We start from the raw sequence: 13,227 nt of genomic DNA on the forward strand, positions 1-13,227 counted from the left end.
GATTCTTGTGCCTCAGCCTCCCCAGTAGCTGGGATTACAGGCATGCACCACCACACCTGGCTAATTTTTGTATTTTTAGTAGAGATAGTGTTTCACCATTTTGGCCAGGCTGGTCTCAAACTCCTGGCCTCAAGTGATCTGCCCACCTCGGCTTTCCAAAGTTCTGGGATTATAAGCATGCGCCACCAAGTCTGGCCGGCATCAGTATTTAAAGAAACGCACCGGTAATTCTAATGTGCAGTCAATATTGAGAACTATTGCCTCTGAATCAGCTTACTAAAACACAGATTGGGCTGGGCATGCTGCCTCATGCTTGTAATCCCAGTACTCAGGGAGGCCATGGCAGGAGGAATGCTTGAGGCCAGGAGTTTGAGATCAGCCTGAGCAACATGGTGAGACACTGTCTCTAAAAAAAATTCAAAAATTAGCTGGGCGTGGTATACTGTGTACCTGTGGTCCCAGTTACGAGAGGCTGAGGCAGAAGGATCATTTGAGCCCAAGAGGTTGAGGCTGCAGTGAGCCGTGATGGCACCACTGCACTGCAGCCTGAGCAACAGAGCAACAACTTGTCTCCAGATAGATAGATAGATGATAGATAGATAGATAGATAGATAGAGAGATGACAGATAACACAGGTTGTTGGGTCCCACTCTCAGAGTTTCTGAGTCAGTAGGTCTGGGAGGGAGATCAATAGTATGCATTTCTAACAAGTTCCAGGTGATGCTGATACTGCTGAACCAGGGATCACATTTTGAAAACTACTGTTCTAGAAAGAATCTACGAATCTTATTGTTTATAATAATAACTATGTACTACCGTTTATTGAGTACTTACTATATGTAAGGCACTTTAGTGTCAAGCATTTTACATGTATGGTCTCATTTTATTTCTATAGTCATTATATTCTGTTAGAGTCAGCTCTCAATATCTGTGTAGAATTGGTTCCAGGGCCTCCTGTGGATACCTATATCCACAGATACCCAAGTCCCTTATATAAAATGAGGTCATGTTTGCATTTAACTGATGCGCATCCTCCCACGTACTTTAAGTCATCTCTAGATTACTCATACCTAATACGATGTAAATGCTATGTAAGTAGCTGTTATATTGCACTGTTTAGAAAGTAGAACGATCCAAGATGGCCGATCGCTAACATCTCCGGATTGCAGCTCTCAGGGAAAGTGCAGAAAACTAAAGGATGCCACACTTTCAGACAAATTCTGGTCGTTCATGGAGCAGAAGATCCCCAGTGGAGGAATCACACGGGTTGCCAGCACGACTCTTGTGGCCGGCGCAGCGGTTTCGCCAGCCACATGGGTCACCAGCGCAACTCTTGTGGCCGGCATAGCGGTTTCGCCAGCACCTCGGCGCGGCAACTCTCGGAGCAGAGTAAACAGGGCTGACTCCCCTTCTGACCGAGGTTTGGAGGACCCACACGGGTCCCCAGCACGACTCCTGAGGCCGGCGCAGCGGCTGTGACGGCACCTCGATGTGGCAGCTCTAGGGGCAGAGTAAACGGGACTGGTTACCCTTCTGACCGAGGTTTGGAGCCCCGGGAAGGCAGAGTCGCCTATTATGGACACAAGACGGAAGCCAGACAGGAGAATCCTGGGCAGAAAAGCACCATCAGTCTTAACGCCGCTGTTCTGGCCCTGGGAACTAACAACTTGGACGTCCACTCAAGAGACCTAATCTGAAAGCTGGTAATTTCAAAGATGACAGGAGGGTAAATTTACAATGATGGGAAGAAACCAGTGTAAAAAGGCTGAGAATACTCAGAATCAGAATGCCTCTCCCTCTAAAGATTCCACATCAACAATGGAACAAGGCTTGATGGAGAATGAGTGCATCCCAATAACAGAATCACGCTTCAGGGAATGGATAATAAGAAACTTCTGTGAGTTAAAAGGACATGTTGTAGCCCAACGTAAAGAAACTAAGAACTTTGAAAAAAGGTTTGATGAAATCCTATTGAGAATAGACAACTTAGAGAGGAATATAAGTGAATTAATGGAACTGAAGAATACAATACAGGAACTCCGAGAAGTATGCACAGGTTTAAACACTCGAATTGTTCAAGCAGAAGAAGGGATATCAGAGGTCAAAGTCCAACTTAATGAAATAAAACAAGAAGACAAAATTAGAGAACAAAGGATAAAAAGGAATGAACAAAGTCTCCAAGAAATGTGGGACTATGTGAAAAGACCAAATTTACGTTTCATAGGTGTACCTGAATGCGATGGAGAGAATGAATCCAAGCTGGAAAATACCCTTCAGGATATTATTCAGGAAAATTTTCCTAAACTAGCAAAGCAGGACAATATTCAACCCCAGGTAATACAGAGAACACCACAAAGATATTCCTCAAGAAGAGCAACCCCAAGGCACATAATAGTTAGATTCACCACGGTTGAAATGAAGAAAATACTAAGGGCAGCCAGAGAGAAAGGTCAGGTTACCCACAAAGGCAAGCCTATCAGACTTACAGCAGATCTCTCAGCAGAAACTCTACAAGCCAGAAGAGAGTGGGGGCCAATATTCAACATCCTCAAATAACAGAACCTTCAGCCCAGAATTTCATATCCAGCCAAACTAAGCTTCACAACTGAAGGAAAAATAAAATCTTTTATGAACAAGCAAGTACTCAGAGATTTTATTACCACCAGGCCTGCTTTACAAGAGCTTCTGAAAGAAGCATTACACACAGAAAGAAACAACCAGTATTAGCCTTTCTAAAAATATACCAAAAAGTAAAGAGCACCAACATAAAGAAGAATTTACATCAACGAATGGATCAAACAGCCAGTTAACATCAAATGGCAGTAACCCTAAATTTAAATCAACTAAATCCCCCAATCAAAAGACACAGCCAAAACCCAACGGCATATTACATCTGTTTCAGATGCAAGGATACACAAAGACTCAAAAGAAAGGGATGGAGAAAGATTTACCAACCAAATGGAGAGCAAAAATAAATAAATAAATAAATAAAAAGCAGGAGTTGCAATTCTCGTATGGATAAAATAGATTTTAAAGCAACAAAGATATAGTGGTAAAAGGATCAATGCAACAACAAGAGCTAATGATCCTAACACCCAGATACATAGAGACTTAGACTCAATGAGACAGAAAATTAATAAGGGTATCAAGGACTCGAACTCAGATCTGGAACAAGTAAACTTAATAAATATTTTTAGAGCTCTCCACTTCAAATACACAAAATATACATTCTTGTCAATACCACATCACACCTACTCATAGGTTTAAATGAAACATTAATTGGCCATTATTAATACCCATTTTTTTTTTCAGAATAAAGCAATATTTCCGTTCACCCTCCCTCTTTCTCTTCCTCTTTCTTCCTCTCCATTACTCATTTTTTTTCTTTCCTTCTCTCAAAAAAAAAAAAACAAAAAAGGAAATCAACTTGTAGACCTCTAGATCCAGGTTGGCAATATCTCTCTCATTGCTTGATTTCCTTCCTTCCCTTCCCTCCCTTCCTTCATCCCTTCCTTCCTCCCTCCCTTCCTCCTTCCCTCCCTTCCTGCCTTCCTCCCTTCCTCCTTCCCTCCCTTCCTGCCTTCCTCCCTGCCCCCCCCAAAAAAAGAAAATACTGACAAGAAAACCCACCTATTCATCTTCAGTACAGATACAATTGTTTTGTTTCTGAATATTTTTGAACTGAGCTTGGTTGAATCCACAGATGCAGAACCTACGGATACAGAGGCCCGACTGGAATATGATTTTTAAGGTAATTTATATGCTATTTTTAACATGCTACAGTTATTTTATATGTGCTAGGTTTGATTCCCCAACTAGAACACACAGCTTCTGTAAACAGGACCAATTTTTTTTTTCCTTTTTCTTCCAACTTTATATTTTATTTTGTTTTTTGAGACAGGGTCTCACTATTATACCCAGGCTGGAGCGCAGTGGGAAAATCTTGGCTCATTGCAGCCTCGACCTCCTGGACTCAGGTGATCCTCTTCTCTTAGCTCCAGCGTAGCCTGGACTCTAGGAACACCCCTCCATGCTTGGTTCAGCTTCTTCTCTATCTCACAGTTGTCACAGTGCTGAACACATGGTAGTATCTAGCATTAATTGAGCAGCTATTCTGTACTAAAGCACTCTAATAGGTGCTTTGTATAGTTTATTAAAATTTCTACTCCCCAACAAACACATGAGGATGCTATAATTATCTCCATCTGATGGGTGATGTAACTAAATTCAGAGAGGTTAATTTACTACTCCCAAATCACCAGCAGGTGCCCAGGCTGAGATCTGAAACCCCATTTGTCTGACTCCAAACTCCAAAGTCTTGTTCTTACCCTGTTACACTGGCTGCTGCTGCTGCTGCTTCTTTTTTTTTTTTTTTTTTTTTTTGAGATGAAGCCTGTCTCTGTTAACCAGGCTGGAATGTAATGGCATAATCTAGGCTCACTTCAACCTCCACATCCCAGGTTTTAGCGATTCTCCTGCCTCAGCCTCCCGAGTAGCTGGGATTATAGGTGCGCACCACCATACATGGATAATTTTTGTATTTTCTGTAGAGACAGGGTTTCACCATGTTGGCCAGGCTGGTCTCGAACTAACTCCTGACCTCAAGTGATCTGCCTGCCTTAGCCTCTCAAAGTGTTGGGGTTACTGGCATGAGCCACTGAGCCCTGCCAACACTGGCTTCTTAATTGAGTCACAGCATTATCTCACTGTAGTCGTAGTGTTATTTCACTGTGTTATCTGTAGCCACCTAATTAAATCTCCAAGGAGTCTGGCCTCCTTCTTCAGGGGCCCCTGGGCATGAAGGAAGTGGAGGAGGGGTGGGGCAGGCCAGCGGAAAGGCAGGCAGGAGATCTGTCTTATACCTTGTGGCCTTCCTAAAATTCCTAATGTGGTTTGATGAGAATAGCACATAGTATGTGCTCTATAAATATTTAATGGAAAGGAAATAGCTTTTCTTCAGAGAGGAAGTAATAATTATTTCAGTTAAACCTATGGGGAATATGTAGAAAGAGGAAGGGACCCCTTTGCCAAGGGAAAAACGTGATTAAATGAAACCCCAAAATATAAGACTAAATTATTTTTTAAAAATCGTATTTCAAAGAAAATGACACAGACTTTGTTGTAAGTACTAAAGAAATGGAATACAGAAGCTCTCTATCAACAGGGAATAGTTGAGCAATAAATATTTAATTAAAAACTTCCTGCACACAAGGAAACTAGTAAACTGCGAAAATGCTTTGTTGAGGAACTACGTACCGTGTCTACTCACCAGGAGGTGCCAAGGCTGAGATTTGAAACCCCATTTGTCTGACTCCAAAGCTTTCTTCTTACCCTGTTACACTGGCTGCTGCTGCTGCTGCTGCTGCTTTTTTTTTTTTTTTTTTTTGAGATGAAGTGTCGCTCTGTCACCCAGGCTGGAGTGCAGTGGCATGATCTCAGCTCAGATCAAGATTCTTTTCTCTTCACCTCTGAGACCTTAACTCCAAACCATAGTAAAGGGCATAGTCTATGATCCTGGTGCTGATAACTGGAGAAGTATTTTCTCCCTCAGGTCAATCAGAATCTATGCCAGGAACTTATACAGGGGTCAGTTTTATAAATTTTATACCTTCACTGTGAGAGGGATCAAGATTGGCCAATAATTACTCTACTCTGAAGCATCTGAGGATTTTTAATATTTTCCTCCAGTTGTGAAATCCAAGATTGATCTTGATAGTTAAATTTCTTTATTTACCATGACCAATCAGTTTTTTTTTTTAATTTTTATTTTTTATCACAAGTTTACATAGCCTCGGTTGATACTTAAGATTCCATGAGGCTGGGCGCAGTAGCTCATACCTATAATCCCAGCACTTTGGGAGGCTGAGAGGGGTGAATCACCTGAGGTCAGGTCAAATCACATTGAACTAAGGCAAGTTTGTGATGTATTATAGGCTGTTATAAAGGGGAATGAGGCCAGGTGCAGTGGCTCATGCCTATAATCCCAGCACTTTGGGAGGCTGAGGCAGAAGGATCACTTGAGGTTAGGAGTTTGAGAACAGCCTGACCAACATGGTGAAACGCCATCTCTACTAAAGATACAAAATTAGCCGGGCGTAGTGGTACATGCCTGTAATCCCAGCTACTTGGGAGGCTGAGGCAGGAGAATCGCTTGAATCCAGGAGGCAGAGGTTGCCATGAGCTGAAATTGTGCCATTGCACTCCAGCCTGGGCTACAAGAGTGAAACTTCACCTTAAAAAAAAAAGATTCCATGAAACCTGGAAAAGATCTCATAACCTGTTCTAAGTTTGGGGAAGAATTCAGAGTCCCTGGAGTCCCCATTTGTTTCTTTGGGGTTCATTATATCTAGTACAACGTTGTGACCTCAAAGCCTTTGGAGTGATTCTGAAATGGTTCTATTATTATCCAGGTTACATTGCAGTTTGACAATTCTTTAGAGTAAACGAGTGTTGGCAATTTTTTTTTTTTTTTTTGAGATGGAGTTTCGATCTTGTTACCCAGGCTGGAGTGCAATGGTGCGATCTCGGCTCACTGCAACCTCCGCCTCCTGGGTTCAGGCAATTCTCCTGCCTCAGCCTCCTGAGTAGCTGAGATTACAGGCACGCACCACCATGCCCAGCTAATTGTTTTTTTGTATTTTTAGTAGAGATGGGGTTTCACCACGTTGACCAGGATGGTCCCGATCTCTTGACCTCGTGATCCACCCGCCTCGGCCTCCCAAAGTGCTGGGATTACAGGCGTGAGCCACCGTTCCCGGCCCGAGTGTTGGCAATTTAAGGCTTGGCTGGTCCTAAAAGAACAACTTGGTATTTATTCACATCACTAATTCAGGTGCCTTAACCCCTACCAAGGATTCAGTCAGGTTCAGCATTTGAAGAGTAATCTGAGAGCTGGGAGAAACCCATGCTGCTCTCTGGTTTAGTGTTGATCTCTATATGAAAAGAGAGTGATAACCCCACCTTTAGAGCTGTTAAAAATGTCACTCAGACTCAAGTGAATCATTTTCAAATGGGGATGATAACATTAAAAGAAGCAGACTCTCCAAGCAAGATGACTTCCACTAAAATGCGGAGGATTTTATGAGCCCATAAAAGGCTGACTGCTGTTGCTGTGACCCAAGGTGAGGCCAGAGAGAGGTGGTGCAGGCAGGAGGAAACCAGGGAAGGAAGCGAGATGAAGAGATAAAGAAAGAGTGCTGTGTGGGGAGGAGGGATACAGAAGTTGGCAGAGAGGGAAAGAACATCCAGGACTTGCAGAAGAGAAATTACCCGGATCTCTCCTCAGTTCTAGAAGATTCCATGGCAATAGTGGAAGGAAAGCGGCCAGGTGCGGTGGCTCATGCCTGTAATCCCAGCCTTTTGGGAGGCAGAGGAGGGCAGATCTCATGAGGTCAGGAGTTCGAGACCAGCCTGGGCAATATGGTAAAACCCCGTCTCTACAAAGAATACCAAAAATTAGCAAGGCGTGATGGGTGACGCCTGTAATCCCAGCTACTGGGGAGGCTGAGGTGGGAGGATCACTTGAACCTAGGATGCTGAGGTTACAGTGAGCCAAGATCCTGACACTCCAACCTGGGTGACAAAGTGAGACCCTGTCTCAAGAAAAAAAAATAATAGTAGAGGGAGGAAAGCAAAGCCCAGTGTAGCATATCTGCCAGTCTGATGGGCTGAGACCCGACATCAGAGACGTCCTGACTTTGTTGGCAGACCCTTGAGGGCCTTCCTCTCACTGGCCCATGTCCTTGAAAGGTAGCGATGAGGTTATGGTACCTACCTGAGACTCCCTTCCCTTGCTTGTTTCCTGCATTTGAGAGGACTTTTCTCTGAGCCCACAGGATCTCCAAATGGCCCTGAGCTGGGAAGCCCGCTTTAGCCGGACCCCCTTCGCCCATCTGGCAGCGTTCAGAAAGAGGACTGATAAAAATCTCATCTAAGTAGCAGACTGCAGTATCAGGTCCAGTCATGCACATTAGCTTAAAGCTACAGGGCCAGGCCAGGGCCTGGAAGACAGGGCAGCCTGCGGAACGTAGTCAAGGATAGAAGCAGGAACTGAAAATGTGCCTCAGAGCTGATGCTGGGCCGCTGGACCGCTTCCTGCGGATGATGCAATAGCTTCTACCACAGGTGGTGTTGGCGGCGATATGAGAGAGCTGGAATGCACCTCGCTAGGCTGCCTCAGTCTTGGCCTTCCTGTTGAGGGGGCACCGAGACCGTGTGTTATTGATGGGGGAAGGGGAGTGAATCCTGTCTGTGGGGAGGGACTGGGTGTGTCTACAGGCAATAGAGATAGGGGATGTGAGCACTGGCTTTAACGCCAGGGTGGCTTCAGACCTTGCTTCTGTTGCTGTGCGCCTGTACTTGGAGAAGTAACCTTAGTTTTCTTAAAACGGCTGATGGTAATACCCCTATCTTGGGTTGTTAAAGATTGAATGGGACACTGTTTGACACAACATGTCTGGCATGTAGTAAATGCTGAACAGGTGGGAGTTGTTTTCATTACAACCTGGGGACCTGGGCAGGATTGCGATAAGAGGCTGGTGTCAGCCCCAAATTCTAACCCCTGTTGAGCCCTGTTTACCGAGTTCTGCCACCCCTGAATCCATAAAGGCACATAAATTCAAGTTGGAAAAGATCACCTGTGGTAACAGAGCTGGGAGCTGAGTCCAGATCTCCTGATATCTAGCCTAAAGCTCTTTCTATTTTTTTTTTTTTTTTTAGAAACAGGGCCTCACTCTGTTACCCAGGCTGGAGTGCCATGGTGCGATCATATTCCCTAACTCCTGGGCTCAAGTGATTTGTCTGCCTTAGCCTCTGGGGCAGCTAGGACTACAGGCTTGCACCATCATGTCCAGCTAATTTTTAAATGTTTTGTAGAGATAGGGTCTCACTATGTTCCTGGGCTGGTCTTAAGTGATCCTCCCAAAATGCTGGGGTAGACAGGCATGAGCCACTATCCCTGGGCACACTAACCCATAGCTCTTTCTATTCCACCTGATGACAGGTGGGCTTTGAGAGCAGGGAAGTGCGGCTTCAGACATTTCCAGATGCTTCTGTGCGAGGAAAGGCAAGACCGTTTGGGAGAAGGCTGTTTTTCCTCAGCTTGTCTAGTTCCAGCTCTTCCTGCCATACTCTCTCTCAGCACCTCTTTGAGCATGTGTATAGGTGTGTATATGAAAGTTCATGTTTGAGAAAAAAGGGTGCCGATGTGTTCAGTGATCCCTGCAGGGATTGTGTCTGTCCCTCTAGCCGCTGGCGTGGAGCCTAACATATGACAAGTGCTCAGTAAACGTCTGATAAACTCCTACCTGGGTGATTGAGCCAGTCCCTCATGAAGCCCCTTCCAGACAGAGACCCTGTTCCCCTCCAGGACTGTGGGGGCCAAGGAGTTGGCTGAGAATCGGCTGATCTAACTCACTTCTCAGCCCAGATCCTCTTGAACATCAAATTCAAAACCTGGGACACTTTCAGCTGGGAAGGGACGGGTCCCCAGCTCTTCTGGGTGGAAGGTTTCCTTGATAGCAATGGCCTCAGCTAGAAATTTCTCAGATTTCCCTACCAATCCCATAAAGAGGTATGTACTGTTGTAGTGATGTACACTTGACCAGGAGAAAGGCTGCCATCCTGGGGGAAGCAGAGTGAAAGAAAGCATATTTTGATTGGGCTTCTTCATTCCTTGGCAGGATAAAGCCAACTTCTTTTCCATGGGCTGCACATTGGGTTGGAGAGAGGGCAGCTGAAGATACTGCCCTGAGGGCCTGGCTCATAGTTTTTCTGTAAATTTGTCTCTGAAGAATTAGTGAGTGACTCATGTGCCAAGCCTGGAGCAGAGCGGCCAGAGGGTATCAAGGAGTAGATGGCATCACTCTTGTCTTCTAGGAGGATTGTCTCCACTTGTGAGAAGAAACTCAGATAAGCTGGGTGCAGTGGCCTGCACCTGTAATCCCAGCTTCTCAGGAAGCTGAGGTGGGAGGATCACTTGAAGTCAGGAGTTTGAAATTAGCCTGAACAACATAAGGTGACCCCCATCTCTATTTATTAAATAATTTTTTTTGAGATGGAGTTTCGCTCTTGTTGCCCATGCTGGAGTGCAATGACACGATCTCGGCTCACTGGAACCTCTCCCTCCCTGGTTCAAGCGATTCCCCTGCCTCAGCCTCTTGAATAGCTGGGATTACAGGCCCCTACCACCAAGCCCAGCTGATTTTTGTATTTTTAGTAGAGATGGGGTTTTACCATGTTGGCCAGGCTGGTCTCGAATTCCTGATCTCAGGTGATCCACCTGTCTTGGCCTCCCAAAGTGCTGGGATTACAGGTATGAGCCACCACTCCCAGCCTTAAATAATTTTTTAAAAGAAAAAAAAAAAAAAAAGCAACAAAGACCAGGCATCCCAAATGGTAAACCCGTTGCATATAGGACATTTATTGGGAATCCCCCTCTGCAGCTTTCTTCCCACTTCCTAATACAGAACTACTTGTACTTTTTAAACATGGAAATGTACATTCATTTACTCATTCAACAAACATTTACCAAGTAGTTCCCCAAACAAAACTGAACACATGCCGCTGTCATACTTCATGGGATCTTGGACTTCACATCTTATCTTCCAGGTTTCCCTGGACTTTAGCATGCCAGCTTTAGTCCTTAGTTTCTGTATTTCCCTTTACATCAAGGTCTCTGAATTCCCAGATGCTGTCTCTTTAGTAGAGTACCTGCTTTTTCTATTTAAATCCCTCTGAATCAGGGATTGGCAAGACGTGAGCTCAATGAATAAGCAATCAAGTTTCTTCACTTGCCCAGTTAGTAGAAGCCAATCTGTCTGTTCTGGCATATTCTCTCTGTCTCTCTCTCACACACACGCTGCAACTCAGAAGAGAGGAACTGTCCTTTGCAGACAGATGGATAACAGAGATAAATGCCCTGTGATAGGGCAAGTCCAGCAAGGGAATGACACCCAAGTCTTACAGATCCCTGGTCTTTCTTACATATATGAGCTCTTCTGGAAGTAGTTGAGGGGGTCAGGCACCATGGGCTCCCCCCACAAGACCCCAACCTTACCCATAAATCAGTTTCCAATCTAACTCCTCCCTGGGGGTTGAGTTACAAACCTCAGTAACCCCAGGGCAGCCTGCCTGGTAATTCCTATTATTCAGCTGTCAGCTGGTTTTTTAAAAACCGCTCTTTCCAGTGATCCAGTTACTGGAGTTTTAGAGCCCATTTCTTGTCTCAGAGAGAAATCCTATAGCCAGGTGAGACAATGGAGAGGGGTCCTGCCGGCTTTCGCCAGGAGCTGGGTTTTCTCTCTGGTTGAGAGCAGCCTCCCCTTAACTCTTTGTATCCCTCCAAGATTGTCAGGGAAGGCCCTCCTTCCTGTCAGCCTCCGTGCTGATGGCTCTCTCTGGGGACCCTTCTTCCAGAGCCAGCATCAGTTAGCAGAGGAGAAAACAAATTGAGGCAAGGGGCAGGAAGGGAATGAGAGAAAGGAAATTCTCCAAAACAGAGCTTGCTGTGGCTGCACTGTGTATTTGCTCCGAGCCCAGTCAAAAGCTCAGGGTTCATCTGTTCACAGGGTGCTGCTATTGGTCAGGGGGCTCAGAGCCCAGATCTGCAGTGCCACAGGTCCTGATACTGCTGAGTCCATGCTGTGCTGAAAGGGGAGAAAGGGCATAGAGGGAGGGGTCTGCTTTGACAGTGATGAGAGGTGGGGGTGAGGCTCCTGACCTCCCTGACCCCTTTATCCCTGACAGTCCTTTTCTGGTCCCTCTAGCTCAGAAGGCTGGGCCCCTTGCTGCTTGACCTTAGAGACTGAGAGCACAGGAGGTAAAGCCACAGGTGTCTTTCAGAACCAGCCTGAGGGAGCAGGCTGTGAAGACCTGGGAGAGAGGTCTTAAATATCACTAGTGGTGTGACCCTCTCCATATCTTTCAAACTGCCAGACCCACTGAGATACTCCCTCCTGCTCCTCAGCCCCATTCTGTCACAATGATGATATTCTGAAACCTTTATAGGGCCACAGGTCATTTTATGAAACTGTTGTAAGTTGTGGAGCCACCCTACCCACAGAAATGTTTATGTACCCACAAACACAGTTTAGCCAGTTTCAAGGGTTCACAGACCCTAAAGCGCAGGACCCTGATGAGCCTGGTGAGTACATGGATCCCATGTCAATATCCCATTCTTGGCTGGGTGCAGTGGCTCATGCCTATAATCACAGCACTTTAGGAGGACGAGGTAGGAAGAGTGCTTGAGGCCAGGAGTTCAAGACCAGCCTGGGTAACATAGTGAGACACTGTCTCTACAAAAATAAAAATTAAAAATCTTAGCTGGGTGTGGTGGTGCACACCTGCAGTCCCAGCTACTTGGGAGGCTGAGGTGGGAGGATCACTTGAGCCTGGGAGATTGAGACTGCAGAAAGCTGTGATTGCACCACTGCACTGCAGCCTGGGCAACAGAGCAAGACCCTGTCTCAAAACAAACAAAAAGAATGCATTCTCTGCGCTTCTTTGCCTTGTGGATCCAATTTTACCATGCAGGACTGTGATGAAGGTTTAGCATCTCAGGTAGGTTAGGAGAGCTACAATGGCCCCACCCCTTAGGGCCTGTGCTGTCCCAGAGGGCAGATTCAGAGCTGCTTTGTCCCTCAGTTCCACTCTTGACCCTAAGGAATGCCCAGGGGCACCACTGGGGAGCCTGCGACACTGGCCTGATAGGAAAACAAATGAGAAAGAAGCATGGAGGGAAGGAAGTCCGTGCATTGGAAACCATGGAGGGCTCCCACTGCCTTTCACAGAGGCTGGATTTGGTTTCCTCATCTCCCTACATGTAGCAGGAGTGCAAGGTCACTCTGACTAGCTCAGACACGCCCTTTTGGCCAAGCCTCCAGGTAAAATATTCTACCTCCTTTTGGCTTAGCGTCTCTTGCTGGACATCTGTCAATTTCTGGAGGGGGACTATGCTACTGGCCAACCTTGACTCTCCCCTTTTTCCCTTTTCCCTCTGTCTCTTGGAGACAGCATTTTTCGATTCTAGCAACGATAGCCTTCAACATAGCTGGTTCATTCTCTTTTGAGGGAGCTAGGGAAAGAATGGATGAGAGAAAGTACAAGGAGACTTCAGGCTCTATTGGGCTGAAGGTCTCAGCTCCACTGAACTTAAATCTGAGTTTACAATCCAGAGAGCAGCTTTGTGGTTAGGGCACCACTGAGCCCTGCTGCCCCTGGTGGGTCAGA

Source organism: Callithrix jacchus, chromosome 8 (genome assembly GCF_049354715.1).
Source record: "Callithrix jacchus isolate 240 chromosome 8, calJac240_pri, whole genome shotgun sequence".
Taxonomy (NCBI): Eukaryota; Metazoa; Chordata; class Mammalia; order Primates; family Cebidae; genus Callithrix; species Callithrix jacchus.